This window comes from Pelodiscus sinensis, chromosome 2, assembly GCF_052426305.1.
Source record: "Pelodiscus sinensis isolate ZL-2025 chromosome 2, ASM5242630v1, whole genome shotgun sequence".
Lineage (NCBI taxonomy): Eukaryota > Metazoa > Chordata > Testudines > Trionychidae > Pelodiscus > Pelodiscus sinensis.
Genome location: NC_143053.1, coordinates 241,970,352 through 241,992,191, shown reverse-complemented (window position 1 = coordinate 241,992,191; position 21,840 = coordinate 241,970,352). Strand labels below are relative to the sequence as shown.

General features: G+C 40.7%; 1 protein-coding gene across 1 annotated transcript in view; it reads right to left on the bottom strand.

Annotated features, from left to right (window-relative positions):
• The window catches only part of PTPRN2 (protein tyrosine phosphatase receptor type N2), a 944,343-nt gene that overhangs the window by 388,002 nt on the left and 534,501 nt on the right, over positions 1-21,840 (bottom strand). The window lies entirely within an intron of this gene.

Below are 21,840 nucleotides of genomic sequence, written 5' to 3'. Positions count from 1 at the left end.
TGAAGCACTTCGAAAGCGCAAATGAAGTGGGAATTTAAATATCCCGCGCTTCATTTGCATAATCACGTCATGGCACTATTTTGAACAAACAGTGGTTTCACTTTCGACATGGCTCTTGTTCGAAACAGTGCCATGACGTGATTATGCAAATGAAGCATGCTTGGTGCTGCTGTGGGGGTAGGGACTGGACTTAATGACCTTTTGAGGTCTCTTCCAGTTCTAGTATCCTATGAGTCTATGAAATACGAGGAGGAGGGAAATATGACATCTAGCTTATGAACCCAAGTGGTGGGGAAGAAGTGGGTGTTGTCAAAGGTATTTCTGGAATTCACATGAGATCTATTTTCCAGAAGTAGTATGGCAAAATTGAAAGTTATCACAAGCTAAGAAGCAGTACAAATTCACTGCATTTACGCTGTCAAGCTGTACATTGCTTCGAACTAAGGTGTGGGGACAGCCTGAATGTACTACACACCATAATCAAAGCACATGTTTTTCTGCTTAAAATAAATGTGATACCTTTCTTAAAAATTATTTTAAAAACTGACAACCAGAGACCTACCTCCAGCTGTTTACATCAGTTGAGAATCACGTATTAAGAATTAATATATCTTTAGTTCTTTCTGACAATAGTCTTAATTGATAAAAATAGCACTTTTACATTAATATCTGAGAATGAAAGCCACAAATAAGAATCTAAGTGATGCATATGGTGTGAAAGATGAGAAGATTTTTTAAAATTTTATTAATGTTTTAATACTGTTTTTGAAAACAACAAAGCAAACTAAGCTTTCAAACAGCTGAAATGTTTGATAAGAAATAACAGGTCTGATTTTAATACTCTACTATCATATCATGTCATACAGGTGTAACTCCACTGACTTAATGGAATTGATTTCCATGGAGTTATTTCTTATTTACCCTTGTTTGGAAAGGAAAGTCAGGCCCAATTAGTTCCACTGAAACATGAGCCTCTTGTGGACTTGGCAGAAATCATAGAATTAATTATCAGGAAATGGCTAACCATCGAGAGAAACATTTTATAGATCTCAGTAGAAAGCAGCAAGAAGTCAATGCTGGTTTTTCATGGGATTGTACAAGTGTGTGTACTAGAAAAGGTTCTTCATTGAGCCAATTTAGAAATGTTCTTCCTGATCAATTTATTGATTTAGCTTTAATATGATTTCTGGCCTACTGAAGTATAAGTATACTGGGAATTTGGAGCTCACATGAACACATAATGAACTTCATTAACTAATAAAACAGTGATTTGACAATGCACAAGAAGCAGAGTAGATGTTCAGGATAAGTGACTGCTTTTTTGGTGGGGCTCTAGAGAAACTACTCCAGAGTGCACTGCTTCACTTGTATCTTCTTATAAAAAATTAATGAGATGCTGAAATTCCAAAGAGTAGGAACTCTGTGATTCTCAGAGGGACATGGGAAGAAAGTCCATCGTCATTAAATGGCATCTGTATCTGAGAGGGAATTAATCTCTTATTTTATGCTGACCACTAATCAAGTATAATAAAAACACATTTATTTTCAAATATGTATTTCCTGTTATTTGAGCTATTCACCAAAATGTTAACTGGATGTGTGGAATCCATTTTCTTTCCCATTAATGGTACCTCAACATGGACCTGATTCTTCTTTCAAGCCATTTTAAAGCCTGATCCTATATAAACTTATATAGGGAAGTAATCTGTTTGCACAAATCCCACTGACATCACGTTTTGGAATTATCTACATCAATAAAGTTACCTACACATGTGTTTACAGCAGAGATGGGAAACCTGCACTCATTGGGGTTCTATGTGTGGTCCACAAACATTTTATTTACCCATTGCCCATGCACACAGTTGCTGGATTCTGCTGGTTTTCATCCACATCATTTTCTTTCTTACCAATATTACTAAAGTGACATGAAGTTAAAGCAAGAGCACATGAAGGAGATATGTGATGATTGCACACGTTGACTTTGCAAACCGAGGGCTCCCTCCACATCCAGTCAAAGTGCTGCTACAGTTCAATCAGAACATCCCACAAATTCCAGGTACGCAAAAGCAATTAGCAAAATTACCCTATCCCAGGAGACCATCTTGGTTACAACAATCTTGCGGCCCACTGAGATGAAGAACCTCTCATGTGGCCCACTCACTAGCGAAGGCTGCCCCATCTCTGGTTTACAGGAGTGTGCCCTAAGTCTTGTGTAAAACCACCGGGCCTGATTCTGATATCAGTTGTTCCAGTGTAAATAAAAAATAACTCCTCTGAAGTCAATAGAATTTCATCAGTTTAAAAAAACAATTTAAATCAAGTCAGGATCAGGTACAGCTAGTGCTAATTTACACTGCAGTAAGACAGCAGAATGATTTCCTGAAGGATGTCAATGGAGTAACTGACAGGAGAATGTGTCTCTCCACCTTGAGTGCTGAGCAGAAGTTCGGAGCCAATGTCTTTCTATGGTGTTAAGAGAAGAAAGACATCTCTTTTACATGCTTCATGTCCTATTGTACCAAGCAATGTAATTTTGATAGAAGTAGAAAAGTTTAGACTTGATTTGTTTTATATCCCTGCCTCTTAGAATCATTATTTCTCTGCACCATTCTCTGAAACCCAAACTCAACTTGAGCTACAGGAAAAGTTGGGTTCTAACTTGTATTTGAAGAATAAGCCTGCATGAAAAACTAATAATTTCTTCTTGCTGGAAAATATTTGTCCATTGCCAGGTAGGATCTGCATGATTTTACATTTATAAAGGAAGAGTCAAACAATTCAAACAAAACCACAAACTTTCCCCCCCTGGGAATCAAAGTGGACTTTCTCATCACATACCAATTTACAGCTCAAAATCAGGAATAGATCAGTGAAAACCCTCTGCACCTTGCAAGTTTTAACACATCTTCCTTTTGTCACTCTCAGTAAAGCAGGAGAAGTTATGCAGAGCATGTGGTCTGCTTTCACAAATAATTTCTATGGAAAACAGCAGTAAGACAGTAATACAGGCCCAAGGTGACCTCATTACTGAAATTTGTTCTAGTTGTCATTAGACATATCACACTGTGTCACTCAAATCAGCAAAGAAATAAGAGATACTGACATGTAGCACTGGTGATTAGAGATGAAAAATACTGCTACACCATAAGAATCCCTTGGTGGAAAAGGAATCTGGATCGTATTTAAGATTCACTCACCCCCCGATCTGTCACTTTTGTCTTTATGGCTCTATTCTTTTCTACCTGTTAATTTTTCTCCTTCGCAAGGGACAGCATCTTTTCTGGAACAATATCTCACAGTCAAACATTTACTGGACAGCTGCACTGTGCAAAATACTGCAGAGACTTCAGTAGAATAGATAGCAATTTACATAGTAGGCCAAGACATTTTACAGCAATTCTGGCAAACCAATTTGGACATGATTTTTTTCATTGCTCTAAAGATTTATATTTGTCTCCCTGCCTATTTTTAGATATTACTTCATTCCTTTATATGTGTTCAGCATGCAGTCATAGTGCCCTGGAGTTCTATACCGAAAAAAACATGGAATGCAATCATGGGAGATATTCTCAAATTAAAGATTCTGCAAGGAGTGGTATTAGTGATTCAGAAGGTGGCAATGTTCACTAATAGTATTGAACCAATGCCCTACAAAAATGCTAAGGAAAACTTTGCTGCCTGAAGTGTAATAATTCAAATGAGATTTAGAGCCAGATGTTATGGCTAAGGCCATTTTCCCCAGATGAGGCTAACATCCATCATTCATGGCTATTAAAGATCTCAAAAATATCCTAAAGAAAGAGAAAAATATTTGAGACTTATCCCAAGTATTATGCCCAAATCTTGCTTTAAATATTTACATTCCGACACCCAAAATTTTCACTGATATACAGAGTCCTGCATGGATACAAATATCTGTGAATAGACATCAGTATCCATGGATCTGCAGGGCTCCCCAGAGACACTGTGGCCAACCAAGTGGAGCATCGTGCCTGAGAACCAGCAGCTCCTTCCAGCAGTGCAGCTATAGTGCCCTCAGTGCCACCTTCAGCCACTGAGAGCAGGGCGGGGAGGGGTGCAGCTGTACTTCTGGGAGGAACTGCTAGTGCAGAACTCTGGCCAAGGTTCCCTCTAAGCTGTGTAGCCCTCAGCTGCTTAATGTGTCCCACCAAGGAATTCAGGGCTGCTGCAGAAGAGCTGCCTGGTGGGGAAGGGAGGAGGGGCAGCTTCCGGCCGAGGACATGGAATGTCTCCTAGCAGGGCTTTCAATCTTTTTCTGCTTCTGCTGCATCCTCCATCTAAGAATTAGTCTAATTTGATATGACCTTCCCAGAGCAACTTCTTCCTCAGGTGGTAATTCTAAGTACCTAAGACCATCCAGTCCTGAATTAAGGAGCCTGTCAAGACCCCAAAATACCATGTAGCAGGTAGTGTGCATAAGACAGTAACGGAGGGGTCTAGCCTGTCCTCTTCAGAGTGGTCCGTAGGGAAAAAAACATGTCACTCCACAGTTTCACTTTGAGGAGCAATAGGTCCCCAGGCTCATTGGCCTGCTGTGAAGCTTGTGGCACTAGTGAGCGGTGGAGTGGTGCAGATCAAAGACAAAATAAAACCTTTCTTTTCTTGCTGTTGGTGTTGTTTCTTCCTGCATTGTCAGTAAGAGGACCAAAAAAGTGCCACAGTGACTAAAAAACAAAGCAAAGAAGTAGTTAGAGGCAAAAAGGCCTCCTCTGAAAACTGAAACCGGTAAAAAGAATTTGAAAAGCAACTAGCTAAAGACTCAAAAAACTAGCAGCATTGTTTATCAGAAGCCTGCCAAACAATCAGGGGAGCCAGTGGATAACTGAAGCGCCAAATGAGCATTCAAAGTTGAGAAGTTCATTGAAGAGAAGGTATGTGAATTATTTACTTCAGTTTTCTCTGCAGGAGATATAAGGGAGATTCCCATATTTAAGCTATACTACTTAGGAAAAAGAGTTTATGCTCCTTTCTATTTTCCTCATTAGGATTTGACTTCCACTTTTAAAATATGTCTTTTTATCTCTCACTGCTTCTCTTACTTGGCTCTTAAACCACAGTGACACTTTTTTGGTTCCCTTATTCTGTTTTTTAAATTTTGGATATACATTTAAGTTGGGTCTCTATTATGGTGTCTTTGAAAAGTTTCCATGCAGCTTAGAGGGATTGTACTTTTGTCACTGTACCTTTCAATTTCTGACCTCTTCATTTTTGTACTGTTCTCCTTTCTAAAATTAAATGCCACAGTTCTGGGATGCTGAGGTGTTTTTCCCCACCACAGAGATATTACATTTTATTATATTATGGTCACTATTTCCAAGAAGTCCAGATATATTTACCTCTTGGACCAGATCCTATGCTCCACTTAGGACTAAATCAAGAATTGCTTCTTCCCTTGCGGGTTCCAGAACCAGCTGCTCCAAGAAGCAATCATTTAAGGTATCAAGAAATTTTATCTCTGCATCCTGTCCTGATGTGATGTGTACCCTGTTAATTTTCAGTAACAGTTGAACACAATTGGTTGGGGAAGAGTTAGCATGACTTTTGTAAAGGGAGAATCATGCTTCACCACTCTATTAGAATTCTTTGAGAAGGTCAACAAATGTAGACGAGGGCGATCCAGAGGATATAGTGTGTCTGGACTTTCAGAAAGTTTTTGACAAGATCTCTTTCCAAAAGCTCTTAAGAAAAGTAAGATGTCATAAGATAAGTAACTGGTTAAAAGATATGAAACAAAAGGTAGGAATAAACTATCAGTTTTCAGAATGGAAAGAGGCAAATAGTGCTATCCCCCAAGGATCTGTACTGAGACCACTGTCGTTCAACATATTCACAAATAAATCTGGAAAATGGGTAAACAGTGAGGTTGCAAAATTTGTAGATGATACAGAAATTATTCAAGATAGTTAAGTCCAAAGTAAACTGGCAAGAGTTACTAAGAGATCTCACAAAACTAGGTGAATGAGCAACAAATGACAGATGAAATTCAATGTTGATAAATGCAAACTAATGTACATTGTAAAACATAATCCCAACTGTACATACAAAATGATGGGATCTAAATTAGCTATAACTACTTAAGAAAGAGATCTTGGAGTCGTTGTGGATAGTTCTCTGAATGTGAGGCAGAATAGATATGGCGGAAAATTTGATTCTGCCTCTCTACAGTATATGAGATGGTCACATCTGGAATATTGTATGTGATTTTGATTGTCTCATCTAAAAAATATATACATTAGAACTGGAAAAAGTGTAGAGAAATGACCATGGGTCTTAAACAGTTTTTATATGATGATAGATTTAAAAGAATGGAACTTCTTAGCGTGGAAAAGATGTCGTTAAGAGGTGATGAGATAGAGGTCTATAAAATCATGATTAGTATGGAGAAAGTGAATAAGGAAGTATTATTTACTCCTTCACGTAACACAAGAACTAGGGGTCACCCAAACAAGTTAATAGGCAATAAGTTTAAAACAAACATAAGGAAGTACTTCTTCGTACAGCACACATTCAATCAGTGGAACCCATTGCCAGAAGAAGTGAAAGCCTAAACTATAACTAGGTTCAAAAAAGAATTAGATAAATTCATGGAAGATATGTTCATCAATGGCTACTAGTCAAAATAATTAGGAATACAATACAAAAATGCATCATAAAATGTACCATACTCTTGGTGTCTCTAGCCTCTAATTGGCAGGAGCTTGGAGTAGATGACCGGGGATGGACCACTCAAAGATGACCTGTTTCATGCATTAACTTTGAAGCACTTGGCATTGGCTACTGTCAGAAGATAGGATACTGGGCTAAATGAACTATTATTCTGACCCAAATATGGTTATACTTATATTCTTATGTGTGTGACAGGTTCAAACTTTTCCTTCCACCTAGTTTATAATGACACAAGATTTCTGTCTGCAAAAGCTCCAGGGGGCTTTAGTCCAAGGTCACTCATGCTACCAGCTGCTGCACTGCAGAGGACTCACAGCCAAGTTGCTGCCACCATGTTCATTTGGAAGCAATTAAATGGAATGCAAGTTAAATTGAACAAATGGAACTTTATTAAACCCCGTGCACTTCTCTATCCATGTGAGTGAGTTGCTATCAGATTAACTACCCATATTGCCTGTTTTCCTAGTGTTCCCTCCATTGCAGTTCCTCTAGGAAACATGGGAGATCTGATTTTAATTCTATTGATAATTATGCACTGTTTACAGCAACTCAACAGTGATTCTAGAACACCCTGGTAGCTTCTCAGACTTTGAATTTCAGAAGGATGTATACAAAAGAATGGCACTATATTTGATCACCAGCAGTAATCAGCAGAAGTTTTGGTGGCTAAATAAGATCACCAATGATTGAAACAGACTGAACACACACCCAAACCACTTTAAAAACCTAGCTAGAGATTGATCTGGCCAGTGCTTCATTTGGAAATTGCCTTGATAATGATAATGTTTACCCCATACATTGTGATGGGGATGAAGTGATTCCTATATGTAAAGAGCCTTATGTGCTTTCAGGATGAAAGACACTACATAAATATAAATTATGATTAGTAGTGTTCTTCTGTATTTCTGCATCTGGTTAAATGTTAAGTGTTTTCCTTTTACATTGACCTATATTTACTGTTTCATATAGGAATTTTGTGACGTTCTTAAAACATAGTCAAGAAAATATAGAAAGTGAACATCCTTTTTATCTGAATTATTGAAATATAAAGTGCATTTGTAGAAGTTAGATCTTTCAAGCTGCAAATATATATTTAATTATTTATTATTATTATTAAGGTCATTTATGTCTGACTGAAATTGTCATTTCACAGAGAATTAATTGTATGTCAAGAGCCGAAAGTTAATTCTTAACTTTGCTAATTCTATGGAGTTGTGGGACTACAGCAGTATGAGTTGCTCATCCCCTTAGCAATGAAGATATTTTATAAAATTTGAATAAGTGCAGCTTCCTTTTTAGCCCTACTTGTGCCTCCTCTTCCTAATCCTCCAGTCTGAAACATTTTTCAGCTACTACTTTTGCCGTATTGAAATCTATTTAAATAGAATGTTTTCTTGAAACGTGTGTTCAGTGCTGGCCACTTGACATACTAAAGTCAAAGGTAGATTGGTTGACCACTGGCTTCAACTGGACTAGGATTTGCTTCTTAATTAAATGCAATTAAATTTTTCAGCCTCTAATCTTAAAGAACGGTTATGTGTATGACCGTATTTTTCAGTAAGATTTCCTAAAACTGTTTTTATAACTTTTAAAGACAAAGGGTACCACGGTAACATCTAGTCTAACTTATAATATAGAGCTTCCATGAATTAATTCCTGTTTGAACTAGAACATATCTTAAAAATCCAATCTTGATTTCAAAATTTTCAAATCATGGTGATGGTTATTAAGAAGTGTTTCAGTTGACTTCAGTCAGCCTTTATACAATTCATTACTAGCAAAATGTTTAGACCAAATCATCATATGGTGTAAAAGGCATCTGCATACTGATTTAAGCTACGTCTTCACTTATTCCTGTATAAATTGCTTTATTAGCATTGGGATTCATATTGTTCCTATGGGTACTAGATTCCTATTCTCTGTGACAATAATTTAAAACTATGACACAGTTTGTAGTTTACATATACTCAACTCTATGGCTACGTCTACACTGGCCCCTTTTCCGGAAGGGGCATGTTAATTTCAACTATCGTAGTAGGGAAATCCGCGGGGGATTTAAATATCCTCCGCGGCATTTAAATAAAAATGTCTGCCGCTTTTTTCCGGCTTTTAAAAAAGCCGGAAAAGAGCGTCTACACTGGCCCCGATCCTCCGGAAAAAGTGCCCTTTTCCGGAGGGTCTTATTCCTACTTTGAAGGTACTTTGAAGTAGGAATAAGATCCTCCGGAAAAGGGCACTTTTTCCGGAGGATTGGGGCCAGTGTAGACGCTCTTTTCCGGCTTTTTTAAAAGCCGGAAAAAAGCGGCGGACATTTTTATTTAAATGCCGCGGGGGATATTTAAATCCCCCGCGGATTTCCCTACTACGATAGTTGAAATTAACATGCCCCTTCCGCAAAAGGGGCCAGTGTAGACGAGCCCTCTGTGTAGTAGTAATATCAGCTGAATGTTCTTTCAGTAGAATACAATGTGGGTCACACACAAAGTCTGCAGTCAGAAAATGTGTGTGTGTGTGTGTGTGTTGGGGGGAGGATAAACTCACACTACTAAAAGAGCTAGACCGGAGCTTTAGTCTCATAGGTTATATGCCTGGTAGTTTCACAACACTGGAGTGAATGGTTCATGCACTTTGCAAATACCCAACAAACACTCTAAAGGTCATTTCCCTCACCCTTTCACTAAACACCACAAATAGCTACATCTATTTGTAGTTTCTTGTTCACTTTTAAAAGCTGCATTTATGAAGTTTAAAGGTAAAAAGCTTTTCAAGTCATATATTACCAAGCAGCATGGGTAGCTTTTTCACTTTAGCTTCATATTTTGGAATTTCTTTATAAGTCCTGTTAATGGCGGAATGAAAAAAAAAACTTACATCTCTTAGATCTGTTTCTAAGGAATTTACTCTCAGGAGTGTAAAATATTCCATCAGTAAGAACTATTTTGTTTTCACACATATGTAAAATGTAAAATCTACCCTCCCTATGTTTATGAATAGCACACTTTCCCTCAACAGCAAGGAAAGTGTAATTTAAGAAAGATCAAGAGGTCATCTGAAATAAAAAATTACTGAAACAAGCAGAGTTATCCTCAGACTAAAAATAAAATTTTTTCATAAGTACCAGTGCCAAGTTACAGCTGTGTGCACAGATCTAACATGGCCTGTTCTACTTTATATTAACCAGCAGTACTTATATGGTACATGGTTATTTATCAGAACAACTGCACATGATGCACCTAGAAACTCATCAATTACATTCCAATGTGAAAGCTTACATTTTGTAGGCTACCCTCGAACTATTTCAGTAACGAGTATAGAAAGTCAAACACATTATGCCTTATTAAAAACCCAGTGGAACATTGAGAATGAAGGTCTTGCTTCCCAACATGTTACTGCACTAACCTTTAATTGGTAGGAAATTTCCAGTGCTATAAAGAGAACACCATATTCAGGCAACATGCAAATCTGTTTCTAACTTTGCAATATTTCCACATGCATTTTCAACAATAATGATTAGCAAGTTGGGAATTTCTTAGCCTGGATTAGGGGTTTCAGTTTCTATCTACTCGGTTTCATTGTGATCCTCAGATCCTCTAGGTTGTCACCAAGGCCGTGTCCAGACTCAGGGGTTTTTTCGGGAAAAGTAGCCTTTTCCCGAAAAAACTTCCCCTGCGTCCAGACTCAAGCCGCGTTCTTTCGAAATTATTTCGAAAGAACGCGGCTTTTCTTTCGATGGCGGTAAACCTCAATTTACGAGGAAGAACGCCTTCTTTCGAAAGTTCCTCTTTCGAAAGAAGGCGTTCTTCAATGTAAAGAGGCCGTCTTTGAAAGAGAGCATCCAGACTCCCTGGGTGCTCTCTTTCGAAAAAGCGGATTTCTCTTTCGAAAGATCCGCCTGCAGTCTAGACGCGATCTTTCGAAAGAGGCTCTTTCGAAAGATGCTTTCGAAAGAGCCTCTTTCGAAAGAAGCCTGCAGTCTAGACATAGCCCAAATAAAAGAAAATGCCTCTCCTTCAGTTTTTGTTCCTTAATCATTAAATCATCTCAGAAAGTCAGGATAGTCTTCCAGTAAGGATACAATTTCCAGTCTGCTCCAGACTTTGTGAGATCTTGAGCAAATCACTGAGGCCCACATCCATAAAGGGATTTTGGTATCCAAGTTCTAGAGTCAGGTGCTATTGAGATCCACAAAACCCCTGATTGGTTGCTGTGTAACTCTATAGGGGCCTATACTCTAATCAGGGACTGGATTTCCACTGCAAAAGTTCCACAGATGCCTATGTTTCTGCTTGCGGACACATGGTCTGCTGTCCATTTCATGCCTACCCCCAACGTGATCATCAGGCTAAGTGGACATAACTGGGGCAATATCTGTTTTATCTGGAGAACCTGTCCAGCTGTTGTACTCTGAGCATGCCTAAAACCACATCAAATATCTGCAGAGGGAGATAGATGCTCCTGCATCTCAAGTGAGTACCCTAACTGTGGGAGTACCCTATATGGAAGGCCTCTTCCTCCCCTCCTCTTCAGTCATTGTGTATGGAGTTAGGCAGATACACAAGCTGCTTGGCTCCAGAAGTTTTGCATGTAAATCTCGAGCAAATATAGGCACCTCCCTCCAGCCCAGCCTTAGTCACCTCCCTGGCTTGGTGGGGAAAGATTTAGGCTACACCTCTCTCATATATATCCTTCATTGGCTAGCTTAAATAGCTCCTGGTCTAATATGCTGGCATTTGTGGATCCCATTCATGAGTGTTTTTATTTCTCCACACCCACAGTATAGGGAGCCTTGTTACCTAATTCAGGATTTGTAGAGAGCGAGTAATTTTCTGGACTCTACAGTTCCTTTGGGGAGCTGGATCTCAATCTCTGTGTCTCAGTTCACCCTCAGTAAAATGGAATAGTTTCTCTTATTGTTTGTCTGTTTTGTCTTTAGATTATAAACTGCCCAAAGCAGGGTCTGTCTCTTAACAAGTGCTTATAAAGAGCCCAATGTAATGCAGTCCTAACTCTAGTTGCAACTTCATATACTTCTGTGCAATAAAAATAATCATAATTCAGAACTTCTAATTATATCCATATTTTTAGGGTACGAGACATGTTGTCCATATTTTGTAAGACATAAAATATCCATATAAAAACTCTTAGGTATGCATGATACAATGGGGAAAAAAACCCTGATTTGTTCTGAGATTCGGTTGTAGGAAGAAAGCTCAGATTAATCAAAGAAATGAATGGTAAGTTTGAGAATCAAACAGAAGAGAAAAAAATTGTTCACTACAAGGAAAATAACAAGCTGTACCCTCATCTTAGCTTCCCAAATGCTTGTTTATTAAGTGCTAGGCCATGCTGCTGCAATTAAAGCCTTTGGGATTATATGCAAAGCAGAATATTTGCATTTTGGCCTAGAGCGATATACCTTCTGCACGACAGTACACTCCCCATAGTTTTGAACATGCTGACAGACTAAACTAACTTCACCTCCCAGAGGATCAGTGTCCAGAACCTATAATAATAAACCAGCGAAAAAGATTACAGGCCTTAAAAATAAAAAACAATATGACAAGCCAGTGCAAAGTTTATGGAAACCCCAGGAGGAAGGGAAGAAGGATTTTATAATGGACAACAGCCCCAGGAAGAAAGAAAAAAAAAAGATGAATGTTCATTCTTGGCACTGATCAATTTAATTTCATGCCAGCTATGGTTCTTACTGGGATTAATCCAAAGCGATTTGGATTAATCCAAAGCTTCAATTGTCAGTAATGCAGATTCACATCTACTCTGCTGACATACATAGACTGTATGTTTTGGACTAGCTTCTATTCTCCAATACAATGTTGTATCTACCCTGTGCAGAGGCTCAACATAATTCCAATGAACCACTTAAAACTCATGGAAATCTACAAAATAGGGCGTCAGTGTGTCTTGACTATTACACAAGGCTTTTGGATTGGCTGCAGAGGAGTGATTTTCATCCCCCTTTGACCTCACAGAAGTCATTGTGGTTATGATGAGCATCACTGATGATGAAATTAGTCCCTCACTTTCCAAACACTTTCATTCCTTTATAGGATAAATGATTTGTAGTACATATCCTGAATTAGAATTATAGGCAAACTGTTTTGGATAAACTGAGACTAGAACCAAACCTTCATCTATTCTAAAGCTTGAACTAAACAAACTATTTTTCTGACGTGTAAGAGAGTTTGATTAACTTTGTTTTGTTTCTAACATTTTGAAGTGTCAATTTTTCTTGGTTTTGGCTGGGACCAGAATCACAAACACCAAAGTTTATAGCCTGGCAAAAAGCGGGAACTATCTAGTACTGTCAGTTCTTAGCAAAAATCAATGAAGATTTTTTTTTCAAAATCTGGTTATACAACATAGATCTAGGAATTTTCTGGACATCTTCTAATAGAGCCTATTCCTATGAGACCTCAGCTGCACTTACAGAAAAGAGAGATTCAGCTAAATTTGGAGTACATATAAATTTACAGAAACTTGTCCGAATAAAAAGGAACCTGAGATCCTTTTGTGATTTGTCATTCACTAAGACCAAAGAGAAACTGTTTTGAATGAGCAGGTCCTACCTGGCTGAATTTTGATCGGCAAAGGAGTTGAAGTAGTAAATTAAAGAGTGATATCTCATGTCACAGCATGACTTTGCTAAAGCCAGTTTTCTCCACTGATCACTGGCATATCCCAATGTCAAAGAAACTGTCATGCCCACCAGGGCAGCAAGTACTGGGTGAAGACATTTTGGCTCCTTATCAAGACAGCAGAAGCTGAAAAATATACTCACAAGTGAGGTGAGAAAAGTAGGCAAAATTCCTTCTGTTAAGAACTGCATGTACCTATGCCCAGGCCTGTCACCTCATGGACACTTAGCTACTGCATTGCAATAGTAAAAACTGTTCATCAAGCACCCTGGAAAGCTGTGAACAGATTTGGTTTTTAAAAGCTCAGATTCATCAGCTAGTCATGAGCATGTTAATAGCCCCAAATTCACAAAGGAGCTCAATCCAGTGGAACATACTGTACCTGTAGTTAAAGCATTTCAAAATATTTTCTTGCTTTTCTTCATAAGCTGAGTAGGGTTAGGACATAGAAGTACTCAGACGTTGCAGGAAGTAATACTGGTGATCACTAGAATAATAGAATCCTAGGGCTGGAAGAGACCTCAGGAGGTTATCGAGTCCAGCCCTCTGCCCAAAGCAGGACCAACCCCACCTAATCATCCCAGCCAGGGCTCTGTCAAGCCAAGACTTAAAAACCTCTAGCGATAGATTCCACCACCTTCTAGGTAACCCATTCCAGTACTTCACCACCCTTCTACTGAAATAGTTTTTCCTAATATCCAACCTAGACTTTCCCCACTGTAACTTGAGACCTTTGCTCCTTATTCTGCCATCCATCACTACTGAGAACAGCCTCTCTCCATCCTCTTTGGAACCTCCCTTCAGGAAGTTGAAGGCAGCTATCAAATCCCCTCTCACTCTTCTCTTCTGCAGACTAAATAAGCCCAAATCCCTCGTAAGTCAATTTTTATTCTTTTGTGCCACTCAGTCCTCTGAATTAACAGTGAACTATAAAAGGCCCTTAAGGTACCCTGTGACATTTCTGCAATGAGTTGTATCACTTGTTGACCATTGAATATCCTGTAGCACTGTGGTAAGTGTAAAGGGGGTGGGCCCAACCTCTTTGCCAAATTCTCATCTGGGAATTCCGCCTTCCTAAATTTTTCCAGCATTGTCAGTTCAGTTCATGTCTATTCTGTTTAGGTTCTTAAAATGTGTTTGTTGTATTATCTGGGACGGGGTTCCTCTTGCTTTCCATCTCCACTGATTGCTTAAGGCCAGAAGGTCCACCAGACCATCCAGTCCAGTGATTTTCAAACGTGGTTAGGGACCTAGTACTGGGTTGTGGAATGTCAGGCACAGGATTGCCTTGTTGCAGGGTGACCAGTGGGAATGCTAATGTAATCCACACACCTTCTGGGGTTGGTGTACTGTCCCAGCTAGTGGCAGTGAGACCACTTACAAAGAGAATAATGAATCTGCTCTACAGACTTAGCTAATAGCCAGCTGGCTTTCAGCTCATGCAATAGAAGCTCATACACTAAGCACCAGAATTCTTAGGTTTGATTCCACCTGCAGATGGAACTGGGGTCTGTTAGTGTTACACTAAGGTAGGCTTCCTCCTGATCCTGGTACTACGGACCATGCTGTGTCTTGGAAGTGATCAGCTGCAGGACTGGCTCCTAGGCAGTAAGGCCATAGGGCTCCATGCAGTGCCCCTTGCTCCAAGCATCAGCTCTACAGTCCTATTGGCTAGTTTCTGGCCAATGGGAGCTGGGATGGTGGTGCCTGTATGGTGGTGCAGCGCATAGAGCTGCTCATGCATCTCTACCTACAAGCCAGACCTGCTTCTAGCAGCTTCTGATGCACAGCGTGGTCCTTCTTCTAAGGAAGCCTGCATTAGCATCACCCCTCTGCCCCAGCCCTGCCCCCCCACAACAATCCAGAGCCCCCTCTCACCACAAACACCTGATCTGTGGCCCTACACCCCCCCCCCATACACCCCAAGCCCCTCATCCCTGAGCCCCTCATCCCCAGGCCCACTCCAGAGCTTACATTCTAGTCAAGTCACAGGTATCAGCAATTTTCTTCAACTGGGTCATGAGAAAAACAGCTTGAAAAACACTGATCTAGTCTCACCTACTATGTAAAACAGGGAACCGGTATCTACCCATTAAACCCAACAACTGAAATTAGACCAAAGTTTTACAACCCAGAGAAAACTAGACTATTTTGTCCCTATTCTACCCGGTAACATTCTTATCAACAGTTAAAGAGCTGCTATGCTTTGCCACAGACATAGCTTATCTTCAAAAGTGGATGACCATAAAATAAGGAATTGGGCAGAGGGGGAAGGAACTGGAGAGGCAAATCAGTGCAGCGTGGGACAGAAATAGGCTAGCTACACAGGGCAGAACAGTACAATAGCTAGGGCACAGTCCCCTACAGAGTCTGGAAGAGAACCCACTGAGCCTCTACATTGCTTTGCTATTATAAAATAGCTATGAAATCTAATGTGTGTCTCATTCCCACTCGTCCGGGTCAGATCCACACAACCTACTGCTGCTTACATTTACTCCAGCAGTCCAAGGGTCAGAAATCTGTGGTGTAGATCAAAAAGGTTGAATCCTGCTGATGACTCAGGCTGGGGATCACTGTGGGCCCACATGATGGAATATCTGGGTTTTTTTCTGTTGTCCTTTTAAAAATGTGGGAAATTCTTTAAAATCTTTTCAAAAGTTAAAGTTGCAAAGTCAAGAATTAGAATTAGAGTTGCATGTCCAATTAAAATAACTGATTTCCCCATTTAGTAACACTTCTGAAAAGTAAAAAAATCTTCTGTTCAAGTCAAATTGGTGTGCTTCAGAGGGAGGATTGTGCATTGGCCCCTCATATCCTAGGTGCATGCTCTAATCACTGGGCTAATGGTTACATGGGAGTGCAATAGGATGGGCAACACCTCTATCTCCTCCAGCCTATAGCTCGGCAAGCTAACAGGACCCAGTTACAAGTGGACCACAAGTTGAATATGAGTCAGCAGTGTGATACTGTTGCAAAGAAAACAAACATGATTCTGGGATGTATTAACAGGTGTGTTGTGAGCAAGACACAAGAAGTCATTCTTCCACTCTACTCTGTGCTGGTTAGGCCTCAGTTGGAGTATTGTGTCCAGTTCTGGGCACCGCATTTCAAGAAAGATGTGGAGAAATTGGACAGGGTCCAGAGAAGAGCAACGAGAATGATTAAAGGTCTAGAAAACATAACCTATGAGGGAAGACTGAAGGAATTGGGTTTGTTTAGTTTAGAAAAGAGAAGATTGAGGGGGGACATGATAGCAGTTTTCAGATATCTAAAAGGGTGTCATAAGGAGGAGGGAGAAAACTTGTTCATCTTGGCCTCTGAGGACAGAACAAGAAGCAATGGACTTAAACTGCAGCAAGGGAGGTTTAGGTTGGACATTAGGAAAAAGTTCCTAACTGTCAGGGTAATCAGACACTGGAACAAATTGCCCAGGGAGGTTGTGGAATCCCCATCTCTGGAGATATTTAAGAGTAGGTTAGATAAATGTCTATCAGGGATGGTCTAGACAATATTTGGTCCTGCCATGAGGGCAGGGGACTGGACTTGATGACCTCTCGAGGTCCCTTCCAGTCCTAGTATTCTATGATTCTATAAGTGTTAGGTCCTGGTTGGATCAGGTGGGATACACACACCCCAGACTCGGGTAAGGATGGCATCCTTGTCCTGCCCATACAGATTATTTGGAGCAGCTGTGTGTGCAGCTCCTATCAGGCATTGAAACCTTGCTACACGACGTGTACAGTAATCTGGTGTGTGAGTGTGCCTGCGGAGGAGGGGCAGTGCCTCTCATTTTGCAGTATGCACACAACATAGCAGGGGCTGGTGAACACCAAAAGCAGGGCACACAAACACCACTGCAATAACCCCAGGCAGCAGAATGTGGCAATTTAGGTTCAGTGGGAAGGGTCAAATCATAGAATCATAGAATCATAGAATAATAGGACTGGAAGGGACCTCGAGAGGTCATCGAGTCCAGCCCCCCGCCCTCAAGGCAGGATCAAGCTCCGTCTACACCATCCCTGACAGATGTCTATCTAACCTGTTCTTAAATATCTCCAGAGAGGGAGATTCCACCACCTCCCTTGGCAATTTATTCCAATATTTGACCACCCTGACAGTTAGGAATTTTTTCCTAATGTCCAATCTAAACCTCCCCTGCTGCACTTTAAGCCCATTACTCCTTGTCCTGTCCTCAGAAACCAAGAGGAACAAATTTTCTCCTTCCTCCTTGTGACACCCTTCTAGATATTTGAAAACCGCTATCATGTCCCCCCTTAATCTTCTTTTTTCCAAACTAAACAAGCCCAGTTCATGAAGCCTGGCTTCATAGGTCATGTTCTCTAAACCTTTAATCATTCTTGTCGCTCTTCTCTGTACCCTTTCCAATTTCTCCACATCTTTCTTGAAATGTGGCGCCCAGAACTGGACACAGTACTCCAGCTGAGGCCTAACTAGTACAGAGTAGAGTGGCAGAATGACTTCACGAGTTTTGCTTACAACACACCTGTTGATACAACCTAGAATCATATTTGCTTTTTTTGCAACAGCATCACACTGTTGGCTCATATTCAACTTGTGGTCCACTATGACCCCTAGATCCCTTTCCGCCATGCTCCTTCCTAGACAGTCGCTTCCCTTCTTGTATGTATGGAACTGATTGTTCCTTCCTAAGTGGAGCACTTTGCATTTCTCTTTATTAAACCTCATCCTGTTTACCTCTGACCATTTCTCTAACTTGCTAAGGTCATTTTGAATTATGTCCCTATCCTCCAAAGAAGTTGCAACCCCACCCAGTTTGGTATCATCTGCAAACTTAATAAGCGTACTCTCTATCCCAATATCTACATCATTGATGAAGATATTGAACAGTACGGGTCCCAAAACAGACCCTTGAGGAACTCCACTTGTTATCCCTTTCCAGCAGGATTTAGAACCGTTAACAACAACTCTCTGACTACGGTTATCCAGCCAATTATGCACCCACCTTATCGTGGCCCTATCTAAGTTATATTTGCCTAGTTTATCAATAAGAATATCATGCGAGACCGTATCAAATGCCTTACTAAAGTCTAGGTATATGACATCCACCGCTTCTCCCTTATCCACAAGGGTCGTTATCTTATCAAAGAAAGCTATCAGATTAGTTTGGCATGACTTGTTCTTCACAAACCCATGCTGGCTATTCCCTATCACTTTATTACCTTCCAAGTGTTTGCATATGATTTCCTTAATTACCTGCTCCATTATCTTCCCTGGGACAGACGTTAAACTGACCGGTCTGTAGTTTCCTGGGTTGTTCTTATTCCCCTTTTTATAGATGGACACAATATTTGCCCTTTTCCAGTCTTCTGGAATCTCCCCTGTCTGCCATGATTTTTCAAAGATCATAGCTAAAGGCTCAGATACCTCCTCTATCAGCTCCTTGAGTATCCTGGGATGCATTTCATCAGGACCTAGTGACTTGCTGACATCTAACTTTCCTACGTGATTTTTAACTTGTTCTTTGTGTATCCTATCTTCTAAACTTACCCTCTCTCTGCTTGTATTCACTACGTTAGGCACACCTCCAGACTTCTCGGTGAAGACCGAAACAAAGAAGTCATTGAGCATCTCCGCCATTTCCAAGTTCCCTGTTACTGCTTCTCCCTCCTCACTAAGCAGTGGGCCTACCCTGTCCTTGGTCTTCCTCTTGCTTTTAATGTATTTATAAAAGGTTTTCTTGTTTCCCTTTATGCCTGTAGCTAGTTTGATCTCATTTTGTGCCTTTGCCTTTCTAATCTTGCCCCTGCATTCCCGTGTTGCTTGCCTATATTCCTCCTTTGTTAGTTGTCCTACTTTCCATTTTTTATATGACTCCTTTTTTATTTTGAGATCGTGCAAGATCTCCTTGTTAAGCCAAGCTGGTCTTTTGCCATATTTTCTATCTTTCCTACACAGCGGAATTGTTTGCTTTTGGGCCCTTAACAACGTCCCTTTGAAATACTTCCAACTCTCCTCAGTTGTTTTTCCCTTCAGTCTTGCTTCCCATGGGACCTTACCTACAAGTTCTCTGAGCTTATCAAAATCTGCCTTCCTGAAATCCATTACCTCAATTGTGCTGGTCTCCCTTCTACCTTTCCTTAAGATCATGAACTCTATTATTTCGTGATCACTGTCCCCTATACTGTCTTCCACTTTCAAGTTCTCAACTAGTTCCTCCCTATTTGTTAAAACCAAATCCAGAACAGCTTCTCCTCTGGTAGCTTTTTCAACCTTCTGAAACAGAAAGTTGTCTCCAATGCAGTCCAGAAACTTATTGGATAGCCTGTGCCTCGCTGTGTTAGTTTCCCAACATATGTCTGGATAGTTGAAGTCCCCCATCACCACCAAATCTTGGGCTTTGGATAGTTTTGTTAATTGTTTAAAAAAGGCCTCATCCACCTCTTCCACCTGGCTAGGTGGCCTGTAGTAGACTCCTAGCATGATATCACCCTCGTTTTTTACCCCTTTTAGCTTAACCCAGAGACTCTCTACACAGCTATCTCCTACATTCATCTCCACTTCAGTCCAAGTGTGTACATTTTTAATATACAAGGCAACCCCTCCTCCCTTTTTTCCCTGTCTGTCCTTCCTGAGCAAGCCGTACCCTTCCATACCAACATTCCAATCATGCGTCCCATCCCACAAGGTTTCTGTGGGATCATGACAGAATCATGACAGAAAACAATTTGATCCTCTCAGACTTGGGTGGGGTTGACTTAGGTTCATGTCAGGCCAAAAAATTAGGCCTGAGCAGATCTATACTTTGGCCAAAATGGCCAAGTATGAATGGCCAAAAATATGCATGTCAAATTTATTTATAGTTTTGGGATGTCTTTTGAAGCACTATGTATTCTGAAAGAAACAGACCCAATCTGTTCCAAGTAGGGCACCCAAAATTAGTGGGCAGCTCTGACAGTTTTGCGTTTAATCTCTCTGTCTCATTTCCCTATGTGTGAAAATGGGGATATTATCACCTAATCTCACAAGGATGATATGAAGATAAATCCAGAGATATTTCTGAAATACTTTGGCTACATCTACACCGCAGGCTTCTTGCGCAAGAACAGCCATTCTTGCACAAAAACTTGCAGAGCGTCTACACTGCACACACATTCTTGCACAAGTAAATTTACTGTAAAGCGTCGGAACAGAGGGCTTCTTGCTCAAGAGTGATTCTTCTCCCCACGAGGAATAAGCCCTCTTGTGCAAGAAGGCAGAGTGGATGGGAAACCGGGGTTTCTTGCACAAGAAACCCCTATGGCTAAAATGGTCATCAGAGCTTTCTTGTACAAAAGAGCGTCCGCACTGCCATGGACACTCTTGAGTAAAAGCACATGGCAGTGTGGACGAACACTTGCGCAAGACCTTTTGCACAAGAACTCTTGCACAAAAGAGTTCTTGTGCAAGAAGCCTGAAGTGTAGACGTAGCCTCCGGTTATGAGCACTACAGCCCAGCTCAGGAGGAAACGGAAGATTCTGAACGGTGTTTGGTAAGAAGGCCTGGGGCCATACACTGAATAAAGAGAATAAAAAGTAATAATGAGACAGGGGTCATATGGAAAATAGGGAAGGAATCATTTTCTTAAAAACGTAATTTGTACAAGGAGCCAAATTAAGTTTAATTTTACACTGGCAACTTAATTGTTATATTTCCTTAACTTTTGAGGGCTTATATATGCTGTCTTAATGTTCATAAAAGTCTTAGGGCTTTTTGGTAAACTGCATGCAATGAGAAACAGACTTTTTTCATTCTGTTTTCCATTTGGAAAGAACAAGAAACACACCCTGTTGCCCTTGGAGGTGCACTGTACAACTGAGCCCTGTTGGATGGTTTTGGGCAATGTTCTTAGTGTCATTTAGTAGTAGCTATTGGGTGGTGCAGCTGCAGAGTGGTAGCTTCGAGTAGGGACTCTCTTTTTTCTTTACACTGCAGTCTTGGAGCAAGGAGAGTTAGGGGAATCTGGGCCAGACCAAAACCTCTCTGATCTACCTTCCACTTGATAGTCACATACTCTTCCCTCTGAACAAAGCTTGTGGCACATGGCAGAGTGAGGATCCTACTGTTTTACCTTGCATAGGACAGCAGGGAGAGGATTTTGGAGAAGAGCATAGTAACTCCTCCATCAGAGAAGTGGGAACATTTGTGTGCATCTATATGAGGGATGGAGAACTAGGAATGGTGGGTGGGCTGCATTAGTGGCCCTCCATCTGAATGGGCAGGGATTCCACCTGCAGCCCTGTGGCCCCCCGGCTGTCCCCTTCTCCATGTGCCTCTTGGGCAATGGGGCACTGGAGCCTTCACTAACCTGCTCCTTCCCCTCCCTCCCAGCACTTTCAGAGCATGCAAATCCCCTGACTCATGCTCTGTCCCTGCTGTTCCCCTTGACTCCCAGAGCTGGAATGCCACAAATAGCTGATTTGCTGCATTCCAGCTCTGAGGGGCAGGGGAGGACTGGGGACCAAGCATGAATCTGGT